Source organism: Neomonachus schauinslandi, chromosome 3, assembly GCF_002201575.2.
Source record: "Neomonachus schauinslandi chromosome 3, ASM220157v2, whole genome shotgun sequence".
Taxonomy (NCBI): domain Eukaryota; kingdom Metazoa; phylum Chordata; class Mammalia; order Carnivora; family Phocidae; genus Neomonachus; species Neomonachus schauinslandi.
In genome coordinates, this window is record NC_058405.1 from 30,872,296 (window position 1) to 30,894,599 (window position 22,304).

Genomic DNA, 22,304 nt, shown 5'->3' on the forward strand with positions numbered 1-22,304 from the left:
AGAGAAATATAGATAAAATTAAATTTCCTTACAATGTGCAGCCCATTGATAAACACCGGAGACATGCAGAGTATGACATTCCTCAAGAAGTCCTGGCTGCCTTAATGTGGATGCTTTGCTAGAGACTAACAGCAACCTTAGCTTGACAATAGCCAGACCTCCAGGATTCTGTAAGTCTTCTTTGACTATCTCTACTCCACCTCAACTTAAAAGATATATATATAGTAAGTCACACCTAACAATCACAGTGTAGCTCTTTCTGTCCATGGGTCCTGTGCCCATACTATGATAAAAGCACCTTTTTGTGTGCCAAAAATGTCTCAAGAATTCTTTCTTGACTGTTCACTTGGTGGCCCCACATCACTTTCAAAACTCAATAAGAAGAAAACAAACCACCCATCTGCAAAATGGACAATTTGCATAGACACTTCATCCAAAAAGATAGATCAATGATAATAGAAGGACATGTTCAATACCTTTTGGCCATTATGGTAATTCAAATGAAAGCCAAAATAAGATAATGCTATGTACTTACTAGAATGCCTGAGCAAAAGAAGCCAGACCCACCACCCACCAAAAGAATACAGAGTGCATAATTCTATTTATACCAGACTCTAGAAAATGCAAGATAAGTTGTAGTGGCAGAAAGTAGATCAGTTGTTGCCTTGTAATCATAGAAGAGTAGAAGTTCAGGCAAGAGGGATAATAAAAGGGCCTGAGGAATCTAGGGAGGTGCTGTATATGTTCATTATCTTGATTGAGGGGAGGGTTTACCAATGTAGCTATCTGTCAAAATATCTCAATTGTACATCTTTAACATGTAGTTTATTGTACATTTAATATGCCTAAATAAAGCTGTTTAAAAGGGCAAAATACAAAATGTTGGTAGTTTAATTCCAATTATATAAAAATGCAATGCAGAGTAGGAAATCATAGGACATTACACACAGATACACAAAGACTGAAATAAAAATGCCTGATTTTTAACAATGGCATCATGGGTGGATTTTTTTTTTTCACTATGTGGTTGTTAAAATATTTGAAAAAGGCATACATAACTTAAATCTTTTGAAGAAGTAAATGTTTTTACAAGTAAAAGAGTGACAAGATTTGACTGTGAACTAACTGTTCTTGCAAGTTTAAAGTACAATTCCCTTTACTGTTAAGTTTAAAACACACCTTTATTTCTCTTTCTTTTCTAAGATAGAAAGTCAATGGTAATGCAGTTATCCATAAGACAGCTCCCTGCAAAGTCAAACACTCAAAAAGTGCTAAAACTAGACATTTTCTTTTTGATGTGGGGAAACAAATAAAACTCTGGGTATGAAACAACAATTCCATATGCTCAAGATTATGCCTGTTGCTCTATGATGGAAAGAAAGAAGCTCTTCTGTTGGCCTTCAAGGACCCTGACAAATTCAGATTTGCATTGTGCAGGCAGATCTACAAAGAAACAGATACTTGTCAACAGAGACTCATTAGCCAGGTGGAAAATAAAAGAAAATGGAGAAGAATGAGAAAACAGAAGAGGAGGCAGTAGAACAGGCACCAGTGGCTAGAAACTTCACACCTAAAGATGAGGTAGAGATGCAGGAAACACAGGACTTTCTCTCTGCTTCATTGATGTGTCTTCCATCCTTCCCCGCCCTTCTCCCCCAAGGGCCACTAGGAGAGCATTTAAAACCAGTGTCTCCTCCCACAATTCTAGATTCAAAGCTTAGTTTGACATTTCCTTTTATTTCTAACTTGTATGATTCTCCTACTGTATGTTTAGTTTTTCTAAGAACAGGGATCATGTCTTCCTTCTTTGCAACTTACCCTCCATGCCCTCGACTTGTCCTGTAAGGGGGCCTGGAAAAGTGCTTCAAATAGTCGGGCTAATGAATAGAGTCAGTGTTCTATTGTGAGATGCATTTTCCGTGAGAGGTATGGGCCTCCACTCTGCACAGTGTCTTCCACTCTCAGCTCTGCAGAGGAGGAGCAGAGAGATACTAAATGTGTTATTAGTGTGTTGAAAGTCTAGGAGTAACTTTGCCTTTCAGTGTCACATAATCATCACCTTCCTAGAAGCCCAAGCATATTCCCCATGTTCCGCTTTAAAAAATAACAGAAAGTGCAGTATATTTTTAAGTAAAATATTGAAATGCATAGTTTAGAGAATCCAATCATGTGAACTAGCCCATAGAAGAAGCAGTCGTGGCTAGAAATTTAGACCCTGAAGAAGAGAGAGAGAGATGGAAGAAATACGTGGTTCAGATAACGCTTAACAACTGAAGAGTTATTGTACTCCTTCAAAAACAGAGACCCAACTGTTATGATTCAACTGGAAGGAAGTTCAGTTCACGCTCATGCTTCAAAACTAGTGCTGGTTAGCTAAGGGAAAGCTCAGTCTTAGAATCTTTTGTCTTTGTGTTTCTGTTGTAAGTTCTGAGAGCTCTTTCATACATCTAAGTGTCAATAAGACTCAGTCTGAAGGAAACTGCAGTCCTCTGTTTTATCAATCTAGACATCTGAATGGAGGCCACATGGTTCATGTCTCCAACAATGAATGCAAAATAAGGCATTTAATTTGGTCACGATTTACATCTTCACTCCACTGATGTCATTCCTATTTAGTGGTGACTACGCTCTAGGTAAAATAGAAAACACTATTAATGGTGGATCAATGCCCTCTCTAGTCAGACATTCATGTGGTTAGAAGACATTAACAAGGACATATCTCAGAAAACAAAACTTACTCTTTAGGGGGCAATTTTTATCTCAGTCCAATTTATCTTTGAAATACAGCAATAGTGGATCATCTTTGCTTGGAGATTTTTTTCAATTATGATATAATAAAAAGTAGAATGATTCTTTTCAATTCAAAATATCATGGAAGAAATGTAGAAAAACATTTTAATTCAGTTGTTCAGCTAAAGACTGAGCTGAAAATTGAAATTCATTCCAAACATTATATGCAGAGTCCTATTTAAGGTGCTTCACTATGACACACAGTCAAGGACGTCTTATGACATTTTGCCAGTTACGTAAAAGATTAAGTTGCCAAGGGCAACCTCGTCTGAAATGATTGGAGGATAACTGGAATAACTAGATTCATATCATGAGGTGATACAAGCTTCTGGTGTTGGAGAAGATGTAATAGGGAAGGATAAGAAAGAAGTAGGAACAAATGGAAGTCATAAATAAGAATCAAATTACTGGTAAAAAGAAAATATTCAGGAGTTACAAATGCTGTAAAGTTAGAGAAAAGACTTTGAATAAATCTAAGACAATACCAGAACCAAAATTTAGCTCCATGAAAGGAAAGATCTTACTTTTGCTGAAATACACCTACAGAAGTACTCCAAAAATTGAAATTTATCACTTGAATTACATGTCCTAAACAATGAGTCCCATTGTTACTTGTAAAGATAAATGATGACAGTATGAACCTCCTAGAAAAACTAATTTTTGTTAAAGTTATATAATAAGACTTTAAAATTTTTATTTTTAAATAAGAAACTAAAGGGAATGCACCAGCCCCATTTTTGCCAATTTGTTAAACAGGCAAAAGTTTATTTCATTCAAAGCATAGCTTTTATCACAGTCTACTTTTCATTTAACTGTATATGTCAGCCTCTCTCATAAGCTATGATTTTCTAACGAGCAAGTGATGGGTTTTGGTCATCCTGTGACCCCACGGTTCCTTGCATTTATGTAGGATATTGAATAGTCTTTAGTGTAATACATTGCTATGGAGTCTACTGACTGGTTCGAGAGTGTTTTTCTGGGCTTCATTCTACAAAGTTACAGTGTAAAGAAGTAGGGATATACAGTCAATACTCGTTATTCTTTGTAGTTAGGGTCCTATAAAGTTGCCACCAACATAGAATTAGTGAATGATGAACCATCTCAGGGACATACAGGATTAAGTTTCTGCTAGCCTCTGGTAACATTTTTATCAACTAAGCAATCCATAACTTTGTTCTATGTGTGTTTCTGTTTATAAAGACACTTTATTGAATATATATTTTTGACTCATTAACATTAAACTCATGGCCAACAGCACTATAAGTCATGCCTGAATAAAGCTTATCTACTAGAAGTATTTTCTCTGTAAGACACATGGCAGCCTTTGTCCACTTAAGAACGCTAGGCAACACTTCGGCATACTGGGGCCATTTAAACAATAAAACACCAACAAAAATGAGAAAAAAAGTGGCAGTATAGACTGCGAAGTGGATATTTGTTTACAGTATGAGAGAGATGAAATGAGAAGGCAGAGGATAGCCCTGTTAAAATCAGGTGTGAGCATGCAAGTCAGGTACGTAGAATTTTTCACTGCTCTGCACATGTGTGCGAATGATTTAATGGAATCGCCACGAGTACTAATTTTGGGGCTGTAAATAAATGTTAACATTTAGACAAACTCTCAGATAGAGAATCTGTGAATGCTAAGGATGAGATAAAATGAACACAGGCAGGGCCTGCAGAACAAACCTGACCCAGTTCAGCATCTGAGTCTAAATCAGGGCACATTCATTTTCCTACTCTGCTCAAGTGCTACTTTACCAGGTTGGAAAACCTGTGATATACTTGTGGTTTCCAGCACAAGTCCAAAAAATAAATGGGTTTCTGGATTAGCTACCTGCTGCTCTGTTGGGCATTGATCTGTACTTCTCGCCTGAGAAAGGAGTTGACATTTACTGAGAATTGAGCGCTGCGAGTTGCTTGTCCCTTTGCCACTTCTTTACTCTGATTTGTTGTGGGAGGACAGCAATGTGCTCAATAAAAAAATGACATTCCTCGATCCCCTTGCAGAGAGGGTGGTTAAATAACCAAGATCTGGTCAATGAGACGGGAATAAAAGTTGGCTTGGTCTTCGGGAAAACTTTTAAAAGGAGGAGGATTCCGTTACCATGGACCTAGCTGTCACTTCATTCCCTATATTCAGCCTGAAATAAAGACACAGGGGCTGGGGGATCAGTACCCATATGAGTTTGAATGACCTTGATTTTGAATGAAAATCCCTCACTAAGGCTAGTGGAGCAGAAGAGTAGAAAGAGCCTAGATTTCTGATGATATAATGGGGGTGCCATACCAGCCTTATCTCCAGATTTCCCACTGGAAGGAAATAAATCTCTGAATATTTCTAGGGTGTGTTTTTGTTTGTTTGTTTTTGCAATTCTATACTCACTGCTGAATGCAATTCCTCTCCTTCTTTTGTTTCCTCTTCTTAAGGCTTTCCTAAGCTTTGTCAACTCTCCTTATGAATCTCTTATATTTAATAATCTCACTTCCAAGCTTTTTGGGTTTTGATTAATATTTTTCTTTCAAGGCTTCTATACTTTCCTCTGTTTCTCAGTTTGTTCTTTGATCCACTTGCCAAGAATTCTGCCCACAGTGGCTCCTCTTCTTTTAGGGTACTTGTTGGCCATTTCTGGATTCCAGAGCTTTTGAGATTAATAACAACCTGTTTTTCCTCCTCTGCTGGATGCTCCCACTCACATAAATTGCCCTCATCAATTTGTACTCTGGGATTAGAGAGCATTTTTTTTAAGGATTTTATTTATTTATTTGAAAGAGAGAGCCAGAGAGAGCATGAGCTGGCGGGTGTGGGGGGCAGCGGGGGAGGAAGAAGCAGACTCCTCACTGAGCAGGGAGCCTGCTGTAGGGCTTGAGCCCAGGACCTAGGGATCATGACCTGAGCTGAAGGCAGACACTTAACTGACCGAGCCTCCAAGTTGCCCCATTTTTTTTTAAAGATTTTATTTAGGGAGCATTTTTCATCTAATTTTGTCGAAAATGTTGTCCGTAGATATTTTCCTTTGCTATCCTAGTTGCTCTGTTTTAATGAAACTATTTGAGCAGATTAAAATGTGATAGCCTCTCTCATGATCTTGTCCTGGAAGTTTAATTTACATCCTGTCTGATGATAGCATACTCCACAAGCAGGGACTTTTCTAGGTATTGTTTTGTCTCTCCTTCAGAAAACCCTTTGAGATAAGTATTACTATTAGTCACATTCTCAGATGACAAAATGAAGCCCAGAGAAGTTAAGTAATTTGCTCAAAGTCACCAAGATAGAAATTGATGTAACCTACATTTGAAGCTGGCTCTGTCTAGCTCATTCCTGAGTGCTCTGTAAATCTTTTAAAAATGAATCTGAAAGCACCAATTCACAATTGTGCTTTCACAGGAAGCCTGTGTGCCTGGCTTCAGAAGGGTCATAGAGAACTTCATGACTTTTGACACTAACTCATGGGATAAAAATACATGTTAAAATAGATGGCTAAAAGCTTTCACGTGGAGAGGATTCTGGTAAAAGTTTCAAGAAGAAACAAGTATTTTTATTTGTAAAAGTCTAGGCAGACTCCACCTAGGACATTGGTCCTCATGCCTATCCCTTGTGCAGCACTGCAAACATAGTAAGTATCTTTGAAACGAAGAGAACACCTGCCCATCAGATTCTGTCTGATAGGATCATACCTGCTTCACAGCACACTTCAGCCTTCTGTTTAAAAGGTTAACACTTCTGGGGTGCCTGGGTGGCTCAGTTGGTTAAGCGACTGCCTTCGGCTCAGGTCGTGATCCTGGAGTCCCGGAATCGAGTCCCGCATCGGGCTCCCTGCTAGGCAGGGAGTCTGCTTCTCCCTCTGACCCTCCTCCCTCTCATGCTCTCTGTCTCTCATTCTCTCTCTCTCAAATAAATTAAAAAAAAAAAAGGTTAACACTTCTATTTCCTTTACTTCTCTACATAGGACTTAAAAAATGCTTCTATCTCTTTTCGTATTCCTTTTTCATGTCTGTGCTCTCCTATCAGAGCTTAACTTTTCTTTTGGCCCTTGCATATGCAAAATATATGCTTCTCTTTTCACCTGTTTCCTCTTACTATTGTTTTCCGTGGGTGTTCTTTTCTCCTTTGCTCTAAGAGGACAGAGAGACAAGGGGCATTGGGTTCAAAGAAAAAGGATGGAAGACGATCCGCAGGAAGCACCGGTTCCTGGGGCAAGTGATTTCCACTGAATATCTAAGTCAATTCCTGCATGGCTGTTTCCTCCATGTCACTGCAGTCTCAACCCAAATGTTATCTCTTTAGATGGACTTTCCATGATTCCTACAGCTAAGTCCACAAGGCTTCTCCCTATCTCCCCCTTCCATGACTCTTTCCACCAGGGCTCTCTTTTATTTTCTTTATACCATTTTTCTTCATTTTCTGAAATTATCTTATTTACTAAGAAAATAGAGATGGAGCCATGTTTCCTTAATTCTCTTCAAGACAATGTACAATGGGCTGTAAAGTTAAATAGGCCTACAACTGGATTAAATAAATAGTTTTTCTCATTTTTCCGTAGGGTAAACTCTGCTATTTTTCCTCTTTTTTAACAGATTCTGTTTTACTTACTAAATTGATAGGGAGCTATCATTTTCTGGATAAAGCCTAATCACATGCCAAATAATGATTATGAATATCCCAAGGCAAGGCAAAGTTTGTTACTATCTCACTTATTGTCTGATAAGCATAATTTATCTGATGAATACTTGTTTGCTCAACTCATACTGACTTAGATTATTTCTTTCACACTGAGATCTGGATAGGGCAACCTTATGCATTATCTAGTAATGATTACTGTGAGAAGGTCCACATTAATGTTAAGTTTCACTTAAAGATGTGTTTATCTAAGCATATTATATGGTGAACCCAGAACTTAAATTTTGAGTTTGTAAAATATCTGGGATATTTTCATTATTTAACTGTGCTAGTTTAAAAAACAGGGATGTCTGCTACAGTATGAAGGATGCTTGCTCCTCTCAATTTAGGTTATAGCTCTGTTCATCTGATACAAGCAATGGTATAGAAATTATTATAGTTTCAATACCTAAATAATCAATTGAGTGTTCATAAACTTGAGTATTTTGACTTATTTGATAGGACAACTAAAAATAACACATCTATTTTGTTTGATAATCTCAACTGGTGAAATCAAACCATTTAAGGCACCTAGAAAATTAATGCAAAATGCCTTTCAGAACTTTAATGTATGTTATTTTAAAATTAGTTTTTACTGTATTACTTTTATAATGTCAGTATTAGAAATTCCCTTTCCAATCTAATGGCAAACTAGCTTTTTTAGACAAAGCAACCCACTGAAAACAATTACAAATGTTTCGTGAAATACATTTTTACAACAGTTTTTAAGCTATTGAACAGCTGACAACAGAGTAAGGAATTATCAAGCCCAAATCTAACTGAACATGGGACATGGAGAGGTAAGCAGAGCTTTGTGACTGCTTTTGTGCTGAGGGCATGCTGCCAAATCTTGTGATTGAACTTAAATTTTGGTGGTATTTTGGGCATGAAGGAAAGACCCTGACACTGAACCCTGCTGACTGGAGTGCAAGTTAGGAAGACATCGTCATTGGGAGGTTGAAATCACTAGAAATACTTCCTATGGATACATAGGCCCAACTTATATCTCCTAGTTCCCCCCCACCACCAAAAAAAAACCTCTCAAGCTACAGTGAAGCAAAGCACCATATGTGGGAATCATTAAAAATAATAGAAACTGAAATAGACACAAAAGAATTCAAATATTGGAAGCATTAAAAAAAGATAAAACAAACATTCTCACTACATTCAAAAACTAAAAGTAGGCAATAAGCATGTATCTATAAGAAAAAATTACACACTTTTTAAAAATAGAAATTCTAGAAATGAAAACTATACTTAATATTAAAAACAAAATGGTTAAATATATCAGCCATTTTGAAATACCTAAAAAGAAAATTCATGAGCTGGATGGTAGGTCAGAAGAATCTACCCAGAATGTCACATAGTGAGGTGAAGTGGTAGAATACAAATAAAGGTAAAATAAGTAGAGTTCAGTACACATATAATCATAGTTTCAGAAGGATGAATAATTCCAAAGATTGGATAATCCTAATGAATCCCAAGGAATTGCTTCAGAAGAAAAATTATTCCAGATGCAAGGGCTGAGATGAAAGAAGTAAAGATTAAAGAAATCAGTTAATGTTGGCTTTGTCTTGATGAACCTTGGTTGTATATAAGAATACTTAATTGTGTCTCATGGGATTAAAAAGAGAGAGAAAAAAAATTCCCAAATTATGTTAAGTTAGGAAGCAGACAAAGGAATTGTACTAGTTTGGAACTCAAGAAGCATATATCAAATCAGAGTAGACATGCAAGGGATAGTTTAGAGGAAACACAGTGAAATATAAAGAGAAGAGAGCTGAGAAGGTGAAGAGAACAATCAGACCACAATACAGGTCTCCCACATGAGGAAAGAGAGAAGGAAGAAGGAGCATTGGGTAGAAAGAGGACCAGAGTGCAACACAGGTCTTAAGAATATTTCATCCAGGCCAATGGGGAGTTCTCAGGCAAAACTTGTCCATCAGAAGAAGCCTGCATTGGGCAAGGATGGCTGACACTATAACCCTTACTGTGGTTGTTCTGGTGAGAGCATGAGAGCAACCTAGGGGAAGCATGGTCTTGGCACAAAATTGGTGGAGGATCCAGAGAGACAGTAGCTGGGGCCGAGAGTCAACCATGCTTCCCGCAACAGAAGATCTGAGAAACATTTCTATGACTGCCACATGGAGTTAAATTTTCTAATATTTTTGTATTTAGGAGGAAGAAGATGAAAATATGGATGAGTATAGAATTCAATAGGTTAAGTATGGACATCGTAATTTCTAGAATATCCACTAAAGTAATGAAAAACAAGTATATTACTTCCAAACCAACAGAGGAGGGGCAATGGAAAAATGAAAAAGGATCTCAGAAGAAGGCAAGAAAAAGGAAAGGGGGCAAACAAAATAAGACAAATGGAGTAAGTGGAATCCATAAATAATATGGTTGTATAAAATATATATATATATATCACTTTTATGTTAACCGTAAGGGACTAAATGCTCCAGTTAAAAACAATGATTGTCAAAATGAATCTTAAAAAACAAACTATATACTTTATAAGAAACACATCTAGTCTCTATGCTGGATTTTACTGCTCTTGAAATTCTTACTTCTTTAAAAAAATTCTTTTAGCATTTTATTGATCTGAGAATGAATGTGGAAATACCTAAATTTCATAGAAAAAAAAGTCAATTTAGAATTGAAATTTATTGGAAAATATATGCAGAACAGCAGCAACTTTTCTTCAGCCAGTTTGGGTGGGTAGGGAAAGGTCAGATACTCTGAATTTTCATTATAAAATGATAATAACTCTTCAAACTTTTTTTATTTCTGAAGAGAAATTGAGACAACTTATAACTGTAGACATATTTAATTAGATGATTAAAATTAAAACAGATGTTAAACACTTTATATGGTGACAATGGATATAGTAAAACCAAATCATTGTTATGTCATTATTGTGATGAATAGTAACCTGAATAAGCAATAAAGGGAAATGTGAAGAATTATATATATTTTCCTTTTTCCAGTAAAAAGGAGCATAACATTTCTTTGGGAGTGACAGACTTTCAAAATGGTTTTTTCGTTGTTGTTGTTGTTGTTTTTTTGCATGAGTAACGGTTGTATGTTCAAGAAATACAAATAATGTGACGGAATGTGTCTATTAAAGATGCATCTTCATCTTTACTAGAAGATGAAGAAATGATCTTAATACTTTTTTTCTTAACAGGTCAATGGGTTCTTTAAGATGCACTCAAGCAAAAGCTAATGTACATTTCAATCAGCCTAATTCCATTTTCATGGCACACCAAGGAAAGTTTAATAAATTCCACAAGCAAGCAAACGTTTGTTTTGTTTTTGTTTGTTTTCTGTTTTATTATTTTATTTTTCTTTGAATAGAGTTGACACATGTTACTTTAGTTTTGGGTGTATAATATAGTAATTGGACAACTGTACACATTATTCTGCAAGCAAACCTCGGTACTCTACAAGCACATCTTCAATTTCAAATATAATCTTTATCTCCAGTTCCCAGATGTTAAAAACTCAGCTTCAAACCAAGATTTATTTCTGATTCTTCTTAGGATGGCTTTCCCCACTGCTGTGGATGGTCATTACCCGGGCTGGCAGCTGACCACACTGATGCCTGCATTATGAACTAAACTTGACACTCTTTCCATTAATAAAGCCAAATATGCAGAACAGTTAATAGATATTTACACATTCCTTGTTAACAAGAAGCAGGTTTCGAAATCTTCCTTCAATGCGAAGCTTTAAATGGATATTCTTTTTTTTTTTTTTAAGATTTTTGATTTATTCATTTGAGACACAGAGATACAGAGAGAGAGAGCATGAGCAGGGAGAGAGGCAGAGGGAGAGGGAGAAGCAGGCTCCCCGCCGAGCCAGGAGCCCAATGCGGGACTTGATCCCAGGACCCCAGGATCACGACCCGAGCCGAAGGCAGACGCTTAACCGAATGAGCCACCCAGGCGCCCCTTTAAATGGATATTCTGTTCTATTAAGAAAGGTTGTATATATAAATCTTGATTGTGCAGCATTTTTCAGTTGTATCTTATTTTCTGATATGTAATGGGGAAATTTGTTGGAAGATATGTTAGAAACTTCCAGGTAATATTTTTTTTTTATTCCCTTAACCAACTGTTCCTGTGCTTCTGCAGATGGTAGATGAAGCCAGACAGCATTGTTCTCTCTCTTCTCCTTCTCCCCCTTCCCCTTCTCCTCCACCTCCTCTCTCTCCCTCCCTGCCTCCCTCCTTCCGTTTCTCTCTCTCTGTCTCTCCCTATATCTCCTCCACAGATTCCAGCAAAACAAAGCAAAAAAAGCTTTAAAAAGTACCAATTTGTTTTTCTATTAGGGAGAGGAAAGAAATTCTGACTCTTTCATGATACGAAATTTTAGAAAAAGTAATTTTATTAAACCTTTTGTTATGGTGCATTCCTTTTAAAAGAGAAAAGACTCTCAAATGACACTTGATGTGCTGACAGCTGAGGGAGATGTCATCATGATTCTGAGGGCTTTCCATATCAATGAGGCTGTTCTAGGATTCCAACTGACACTTAGTTTTTAAAACTCCCTTTTGTTAAAAGGGTACAGCTTGTTTTTTGTACAATAGTAAAACCTCATTAGCTCTCCAAAGAGATAGTTGAAAGTTATCTAATCCATCCAATAGGTCATAAGATCCTTTTAGTCATTTTAGAGAACACCGAACAGTATAATATCTGACCATGCAGTAGACAGTTGCCATGGTGGAACTTAAAAAAAAAAGAATTGGGATTTGAGGTTCCTCAAAAAGTTGAAAATAGAGCTACCATATGATCCAGCAATTGCACTACTGGGTATTTACCCCAAAGATACAAAAGTAGGGATCCGAAGGGGTACATGCACCCCGATGTTTATAGCAGCAATGTCCACAATAGCCAAACTGCGGAAAGAGCCAAGATGTCCATCAACAGATGAATGGATAAAGAATATGTGGTATATATATACAATGGAATATTATGCAGCCATCAAAAGGAATGAGATCTTGCCATTTGCAACGACGTGGATGGAACTGGAGGGTATTATGTTGAGTGAAATAAGTCAAACAGAGAAAGACATGTATCATATGATCTCACTGATATGAGGAATTCTTAACCTCAGGAAACAAACTGAGGGTTGCTGGAGTGGGGGGTGGGGTTGGAAGGATGGGGTGACTGGGTGATAGACACTGGGGAGGGTATGTGCTCTGGTAAGCGCTGTGAATTGTGCAAGACTGTTGAATCTCAGATCTGTACCTCTGAAACAAATAATGCAATATATGTTAAGAAAAAAAAAAAGAAGAAGAAGAAGGTAGTGGGAGGGGAAGAATGTAGCGGGGGAAATTGGAGGGGTAGACGAACCATGAGAGACGATGGACTCTGAAAAACAAACAGGGTTCTAGAGGGGAGGGGGGTGGGAGGATGGGTTAGCCTGGTGGTGGGTATTGAGGAGGGCACATTCTGCATGGAGCACTGGGTGTTATGCACAAACAATGAATCATGGAACACTTCATCTAAAACTAATGATGTAATGTATGGGGATTAACATAAGAATAAAAAAAAAAGAATTGGGATTATTTAAAGTAGAGACAAGGCTTACTAATTTAATTTAAATTAAACTAGATACTGTATATGAAGTGGTTAGAATATAGTTTGTTTGTAGGAATAACAGACATTTGTTGTCTAACCTTTGCATGGAAGATTTAGTTTCCTCTCATGGTTTGAAAAGAGAGGGGGTATACACCACCACTTATTTATCTGCTCGGCTGTATCTATTTCTTCTGGTTGGTGAGTATCACTACTGCTGTTGCTGCATCTCCCCAGTGGGACCCACAGAAACTTTCTGCCATCCTTGACCGCTCCTGACCAAACCATTGCTTCACGGTGAGGTAGGACCCAAGGACAGGAGTCCCTTTCACAGGACCCGGTGGAGCCTTTGATACTTTTTTTTTAAAGATTTTATTTATTTATTTGAGAGAGAGAATGAGAGAGAGAGAGAGAGCATGAGAAGGGGAGGGTCAGAGGGAGAAGCAAACTCCCCACTGAGCAAGGAGCCTGATGCGGGGCTTGATCTGGGGACCCCAGGATCATGACCTGAGCTGAAAGCGGTCGCTTAACCAACTGAGCCACCCAGGCACCCAGCCTTTGATACTTTTGTGCACAGCTCTATAATTAGTCCCCGATGCCCTGTGGAGGTGGCTCTGCCATTTTTTTTTAAGATTTTGTTTATTTATTTGACAGCAAGAGAGGGAACACAAGTAGGGGGAGTGGGAGAGGGAGAAGCAGGCTCCCCGTGGAGCAGGGAGCCTGATGTGGGGCTGGATCCCAGGACCTTGGATCATGACCTGAGCCAAAGGCAGACGCTTAACGACTGAGCCACCCAGGCACCTGGCTCTGCCATTTTGACAAAATAATCTAAAATCTGACTTTGCTTTGGAATTTTAAGTACAAATTATGGAAAATAGACTTAAACGATATGACTCAGGCTCCTGTCTTGGTTAGATGATTTTGACGTGCACATTTTGTACTGTCTTTTTATATTTGAGTTTCTGTCAGTTGAACAATCTATACATTTTTTGTAGAAATATTTGATTTGGAAACATCAATAATAGCACAAAATCTTGAGTATATTTATTTTAGTTCTTGGCTTAAGGCTCACTCTGCCCATTGAGCTTCTTTTTGTGACATATCTGAGAATTCTGCAGGAACATCGATTATGTGTGTGCCTCGAGGAGAGTCCTTCCAAAGTGACTGGGTGTCCATTTTCACTCATTTCACTAAGAATGTTTTCATTAGCCTATAAATACTGACTGTTCTCTGTGGTTTGAAAGATAATTTATATCTATCATATGAAGATAATTTATATTTTTAAAAAATTATATCACACATTTCTATTCTTAAAAATTGCCTCCCCTGACACATTTTCTAGGAATTTTTTAATTAGCGGTGTTTCTGGCAAAATAAACAATAGCAGTCATAATGAGAATAATACCACTTTCACAAATTTAGCTTCTTTATATTAATTTCATGCCCTTTTCATATAACTTTCATTCATCAACTTGCAGTGACATTTTGACTGAGCGTTTTGAATGGCTAATATTACTAACACAACCCCCTTTAAAAATTTCTTTCTTAAATAATTGTTTTTATGGTTTAAAGCATGGTTGGTATTTTGCTTCCTTTCCAGGCTGATGTTTCAATAATTTAGAGAACTGTGAAATTGTTTGTCTCTGGATTGAGGGAAGATTCATGTGACCCTGGGTTCTGTATATATCAATTCAGTTTCATCCCTTGCCTTTGTGGATTTGTTTGGAGATAGTTCAACTGGTGGGGAGAGCCACATTTGGGCTCAGTAATACTCTGTCTTCCTTAAGTGATCAATTCCAGTTAAATTATTGCTGCTCTAAAAGATGGACTTACGCTTTTTCAGGTTTTCAATGACTGATTGTAAAGGAAACATTGAAGGCTTTTTCAGACTATTACATATCAACCTGACATTTCCTGCCTTACTCTGCAGCTTCTGATTTTGCTTCAAAAACATTCACAGGAAAAAAAATGAGAAAGTTTTTAAGTTTATAGAATCGTACTTATTTGCTTCCTCTTTATTTTAATTTTGTTTTAAAAGACCTATTCACTACTTTTGGGTTTGGTCAAGAAATCTGATACCCATTCAGCCTTACTAGTAACTACTGTCCTCCTATTTTGTATTATATCATCTTCATGGGCGATGGCCATTGCCAATTCATTTTTTGTACTTCCAAAGGGTTAGTACTGCCAAGTAACAAGTGGTCAAATAAGTATTTCTTACTGTTCAGGACTCTTGTTTTGTGTATTATCTGCACAAGCCACCATATGCTTAATATACAGTTTCCTCTGTAAAGAAATCTGTGACGGCAAGGACAGACTGTTTCATAAATTGTCTGGTACCTCACCACATATTAAGCACTTGGTGAGTGTGTATTAAATAAATGAGTGCCATGATTTAGTCTTAGGTTTTTGTTACTTCAAGTTCGTGTTAGCATTGCCTTGCATTCCTATAGTTGCATACCCATGACTAACTCAGTAATTTTTTTTAAACTCACTTTTTTATTATGTTATGTTAATCACCATACATCATTAGTTTTTGATGTAGTGTTCCATGATTCATTGTTTGTGTATAACACCCAGTGCTCCATTCAGTAATTTTTGCTAAATGGTATCATTGCTTGGCATATTCACAACTTGTAATTTCTATTGAAAATTAAAGAATTGAAGGAAGAAAAGATGGTTTAAAAAATAATATTGTGACTCTGCCTCTCTTTTATGATTGGTAGGTTGACAACTCTTGCTATGGACAATGTTTGTGTCCCCCCAAAATTCCTGTTGAAATCCTCAACCCCAATATCATGGTATTAGGAAGTGGGGCCTTTCGGAGGTAATCAGGTCATAAGGGTGGAGCTCTCCGGAGTGAGATTAGTGCCTTGTATCATCTCTATCTATTCTCCATCATGTGAGGATACAATGAGGGGATGCCATTCCCAAGCCAGGAAGAGAGCTCTCACCAGACACTAGATTTGCAGCCACCTTGATCTTCCTAGTCTCTAGACTAGAACTGTGAGAAATAATTGTTTGGTGTTTAAGCCACCCAGTCTACGGTATTCTGTTACAGTAATCTGAGCTAAGACATCCCTCCATCCTCTGTAAATTGTCCTCTGCCCTCAAACTAAACTCCTTCTTCATACCAGGTGGCTATAGGAAAGCAGGGGTGCCCATCTACAAAGTGTCTTAACTAAGTTCAAGGTCAATGGCTGTTTTTGCCACTGCTACAAAATGGTGACCCAAAAGGTATACACGAGGCCTTTTGTTTCTTTCCTGAAAAATAAGATATTATTCAGCAAGCTGGGGTACATGAGGAGAGTACAAAATATAAGAAAGATGGAGGTGACTCAGTGAGACTTACCTCTATTCCACATGCTCAAACTGACATGCTAGGTTGGTTTTTTAAACAGCTGTATTTACAAACATTTCTAGAGACTAGGGCCCAGATGGTATACCTCTGGAGCACAGATAGTAACATTCCACCTTGTGTTTAAGGAGGGTCATCCACTCCCTTCCTCCCCACAGAGCATGGCACAGTTTAAGATGCAGAGCAGGCATTGGTAAAAAGCTTCCCCAGAAAGACACACAGAGCAGTAATTAGGCATCTGAGCTAGTGGGTCAGAGTCAGAGAACGGGTGGGTTTTTTCTTAAGTACATGTGTCCCAGGACACTGTGGATATCCAAACATTCCTGAGGCAATTTTGAAAGTAGAGTCGAAAGTCTTGTTAGCAGAAAGGAGTTGTTGGACACTGATATTAAAGGCCATGGGCACTTGGACCAAAACAGGACCAGTGATAGAATAATTCAAAGCTACCACTGGTATTTACTGAATCAATCTCCAAAGTTACTGAGAAAGACAGCCTGATCGTACCAAGAAAACAGAATGACATAGTTCAGATACTTAATACAAAACATCCAATACTTAGTACTTCTTCCAATAAGGAACTCTTATCAGAGGGTATGTTGTAACACACACACACACACACGAACGCACTCACAGGGATAATCTTTCAGAAAAATTTTTCAGATGTAACAGAATATAAAAATAGGAAAATATTCATGGATGAACATTATTCAGAGTACTTTTTCCAAAAAAGAACTTGAAAAAAGATTAAAATAATTTAAGTTCATGAAAGAAAGGACATGTTAAGAAGTTGCAGAAGAGTAATTTGTCTGGGAAAAGAGCCGTGTTAATTACATGTACTCTGAATAAGTTAGCATGATTCAGAAACCCTAAGGAAATCTAAGGAGTCTGATTAGCTGGACTTTGAAATTTTGTGTATATATATGTAAATATAGTAAATATATAAAATATAGTGTGTGTATATATAAAGCTTTTATATATTTACTATGTAAAGCCAACCAACTCTGTGGAACAACAGAAAATCACATTTGTATTGTTTGTATCATGGGTGCTTTCAATAATTGAAAAATTGTTTATTGAGCACATATTATGTGCCTGATATTGTTTTATGGAATGAGGGTATCTCAGAGAGCAAAACAGACAAATATCCTTGCTCATATGACATTTACATTCTAACAGAGGAACAGAAAATCAATGATAAACAATAAAGCGAAAATCTATATAAACCAGGCATCTTTTAAAAAGTGACAAATGCTGTAGGAAAAATGAAAGCAGGGTAAGGGTATCAGTTAGTCAGATAGCCTCTTGAGGTTTTGTTTAAGCAAAGAATTGAAGAAACAGAGTTTGAGGCATTAAGTTCAAGTAGTTAAGTAAACTCCAAAGATAATACATAGGGGCCAGTAGATCTTCATACTATAAACAGCAATTCTTACCCTACTATTATGGACATATCATAGCTTAAAAAGCAAAGTAAGTATTTTCATCATCCATCCTTCTTGAATCTTTTATGCAATGATGGCTGTTCCACAGTATGCAAAGAAAATGGTTTCACCTTATGGAGAATGTCCTCTCATTTCTCTTGGATAGCATTTGCTAACCCAACGTGTGCCATCAAAAAGTATGAACAGCCTAAACTTTTCAGATAGGTCTTAGAATGTGGGATTGGGGATGATTATACAGCAAAAACAAAATAATCCTCCCTTCAAAAAATAAAGATTATTAAATCTTAAATTTAGAAGCTCTGATAGAAAGGATAAAACTTCCCATTACTTGTTAAGTTAAAGATAAATCCTCTTCTACCACTAAAAAAAGAAAAAGGATAATAAGATTTCAGTGTGCCAGGTTGCCAGGTTAAATAAATGCAGAAGATTATACATTTATCAAGGAATTTGAGCTGGTCTAACCTCCATTTACTTTCCTCTGTGTTCTCTCATCTTAAGTCCAGGACTCATATTACCGATCATGAAGGCTATTGAAAAGTATTTGTTCATTCTGTGAACTATGACAAAGGCAGTCAATCATCTTATAGGGAGGTTTGGTTTCTGGTTTCCCTGCTACTCCTTTCCCTGCCTCTCTTTTCCACTCACATGCTTTTGGCACAATTCTTTAGAATGACTTTGTCAGATGCACAAACGCATATCTTCATCCTAGTGAGTACTTCATGGGCAAATTCCCAGCTCTGTAGAGGTAATAATGTTAAAATGACTCCACAATGTATGAGGTGTCAAATTGTAAGTCAAGATATTCACATAAAGACATGTCCTTATATAGTCTGATGAATCATGTTCCATGTCAGCAGAGAAAAAGATTTTCAATGATGTCTATTTCCAAAGTCAGCTGTGAGAGATTTAGAACTTTGATGGAGCAGAATGCTCTTGAGAGGTGGAAAGTCAACTGGCTCATGAATCAGTGATCATGAGAGCTGTCCCCCAGTCTTCTTGCCATCCCACTGTGGGTGCTGAAAACATTGTGTTGCCCTGAGGTCAGTGAACAGCTAATTGTTTTCTTGGTATGCAGTGTCTGTATCATACCCTGGATATCATGGTTTATATTGCAAGCATAGAGTTTCCCAGGATTAAGCCAGATGTGTGAAGTGAGCCAGAGATAGGCCTTAAGGACCTATATTTTCCTGTACATTTTTTTTAGAACACTAATTTAGTTTTGGTAAAGCCCTTCAAATCTAGAAGTCTCTTAGAAAGTTAGAACAATCTCTGGACCTCCACTCTGGTGATATTAGAATATTTTCCCTACCTTATACCTGCTCCAATCTATAACAGTTCAAAGTCCCCAAAAATATCCTTAACTAATACAACAGATATAATGTAAGATTACTGTTTCACTAGGTGGTCAGGCTGTGCTGCAGGATAGAATATCACATAAATATGGTCAAGGTCCAAAGGCAGGTAAGGTACCACCCAGGGAAGAGATGAGTGTACAATCCAAGGCCACTGAGAGCAGGAAATGTGCACAGCAAGCTAAAGTGGTGCAACATTCATTTATAGCAAGAGGAGAGAAGGAGAGTGCACAGGATCCAGCCCCTTGCAATGCATAGGTGTCCTAAGGCCAACATCTTTTCCACAGCTGAGGTGGACAGTGTGGAACCCCGCTTTGTGCCACAGTACAAGGACTCCAACCTTTCCCCTGTGGGGTCTGAAGTACAGAAGGTTGGAGGCATACTTGAGGACCACTGACATACGCATAGCTAAGCGGTTCCAAGAAAAGCTTACATGTGCCTGATGCAGAGGGAACAGGGATGCACTGGCTCAACTGTGGCTCTTTGTGCGCCGTGTCATTTGTGAGCTTGGCAGCACGTCCTGTACAAAGCATAAGCTTCTTCCTGGAACACAGAGCAGGCAGCAGGCTGTGCTTGTACCCTTCCCACACAATTACTAATTGAACTCACTGTGTTTTAAATTTTCTGCTACTTTTTTTTTTTCCCCTCTAAACTTCAGGAAAGAAGAAGAGCAAGAGATAGCCACAAGCTTATTAGAAACTTTGAAGCTCAAGCATGGACCCTTGGCAATATATGCCAAATGCTAAATACAGTATCTGGTACTCTGTAAGTACTCAATAAATGTAAAACTATCACATTTATGAGAGTTTCTGATAAAGGGAAAAGCAAATGTAGAGAAGTTAGTCATCTGTACTGTAATCTCTGTAGGCTGATAGCTTGCTTTTTGAAGGAGTTTGAATTAATACGCAAAGGGAAGTCAAGTTGCCTATGTGGTACTTTACTATAAAATACTGCACTAGAACCAGCTATATTTGTCTCGTTCTGTTCCTGATGCTGCACATAACTCATATGATTCCAAGCATTTCATTATTTCTCTCTAATTTAACGTTTTATTATGAATAATTTCATGCATATATAAAACTAGAGAAAATGGTGATGAATCTCCAGGTACCCATTATTACGCTTCCACAATTATTAACTCACATCCAGTCTTGTTTCATCTGTATCTCTACCTACTCTTTCAGGCACAAATTATTTTAAGGACAATACTAGTATCATATAATTTTGTCATAAATATTTTAGTATATATTTCATACTGCTACAGACTATTTAAAATCATAACCACCATATTATTATCACACCTAAAAATCAGTTAAAAAAAACAACAGAGAATTCTGGTATCGCACCATAAAGAATTGGCAAATCCTCTTTGCAATCAGTCAGCCAATCAATCAAACAAATATAAAACTAAACAAAATTGCTGAAAACAATTATTTCAAGTGATGGACATCAATTTAATGCAGACAAAAAATTGAGAAGCATTTATTCTTTCAAAACTGCTAGGGCTTAAATAAGGTCAGCAGGAGTATGTGTTCTTGCCTGTTGTTGTTCTTATTCTCTTCCTGGTGCTTGGTCTTTGAGAATTATAGCTTTCAAGCATGGGTCTAACCATGAAAAGCAACAAATTTGCTGTTAGGGAAAGGGGGTTATATTTGGAGCACCACAACTAAATGTGGTAGATTTGTTAGGCAATGAATGGGAAAAACCTAGCATTGCTAGTTGAGGTTATGTTACCAAGAGATCCTGAAAATGAGAGAGCCATGGAAGTGCTGAGATAAGTTCTTAATACATCTCTGGCAGACTGGACAATCATACACATACATGGGGGAGATCCCAAAGAGCCTGGGGAAAAAGGTAAGAGCCAAGACAAATTTAAGAACTGGATGAAAAGTTTAACGTACTCTCCAGACTCCACACAGATTGATATACAGGGAGTGGAAGGCTACGGGTACCAGGGGTTTAAACACAAACTCTACCCAAATCATTAGCTGACCACCTGGCTATGCAGACAGAAGGTTGGACTATAGAAAACCAGGCTAAAAATTTAGAAATAAGAATTTAAAAAAATTATGTAGACACATCAGTGGTCAAATACTGGAAGAGAGAATCTAAAGATTAAGTCCAGGCAAGAGGAAAGAAGAAAGGAAGAAAAGAAAGAAGAAAGAAAGAAAGAAGAAAGAGAGAAAGAAAGAAAGAAAGAAAGAAAGAAAGAAAGAAAGAAAGAAGGAAGAAAGAAAGAAAGAAAGAAGAAAGAAGAAAGAAAGAAAAAGAAAGAAAGAAGAGAGAAAGAAAGAAAAAAGAAAAAGGAAAGAAGGGAGGAAGGAAGAAAGAAAAAGGAAAGAGGAAGGGAGGGAGGGAGGAGGGATAGGAGGGGGTAAGGGAGGGAGTCAGGAAAGGAAGCAGGGAGGAGGGAGAATGGAAAATATTAAACTTCAAAAAAAACAAAAAAACCCCCAAAAAACAAAAAACCCTGACGAAGATTCCAAAGCAGCCATTTTAAATATGATCAAAGGAGACTATGGTGACAATGGCTTAACAAATAGGAAATCTAGTAGGGAAGGATAAACTATAACAAGTATAGAAATTTTAGAATTGAAAAGCACAATTTGTGAAATGGTAATTTCAATAAATGGTCTCAACAGCAGTTTTGAGATGCCAGAAAAAAAATCAATAAACTTGAAAATAGATCCATAGAAGTTACCTAATTCAAAGAACAAACAGAAAAAAAAAAATGTTAGAGAAAATGAACAGTCTCACAGTCCCATGGGGTATCATCAAACACACCAACATATGGATAGTAGAAGTCCCAGATAGACACAGGAGATAGAAAGGAGTGGAAATAATGTCCAAAAAGTTGCCAAATTTGATGAAAAATATTAATAGGTATACCTAAAAGCTCAACAAATTCCAAGGAAGATAAACAAAAGAGATCTGCACATTAACTAATTATAGTCTGTTTTCCTTTAAAGCCAAAGACAAAAGAAAAACATTGAAATCAGAAAGAGAAAAATGAGTCATGTATAGGAGAACAGGCATCACTCATTTTTTTAAGTGAAAAATGCTGTAAAGGTAAATATTCCTTATCAACTACCAGGTTATCTTGTGAGATCATTCTTA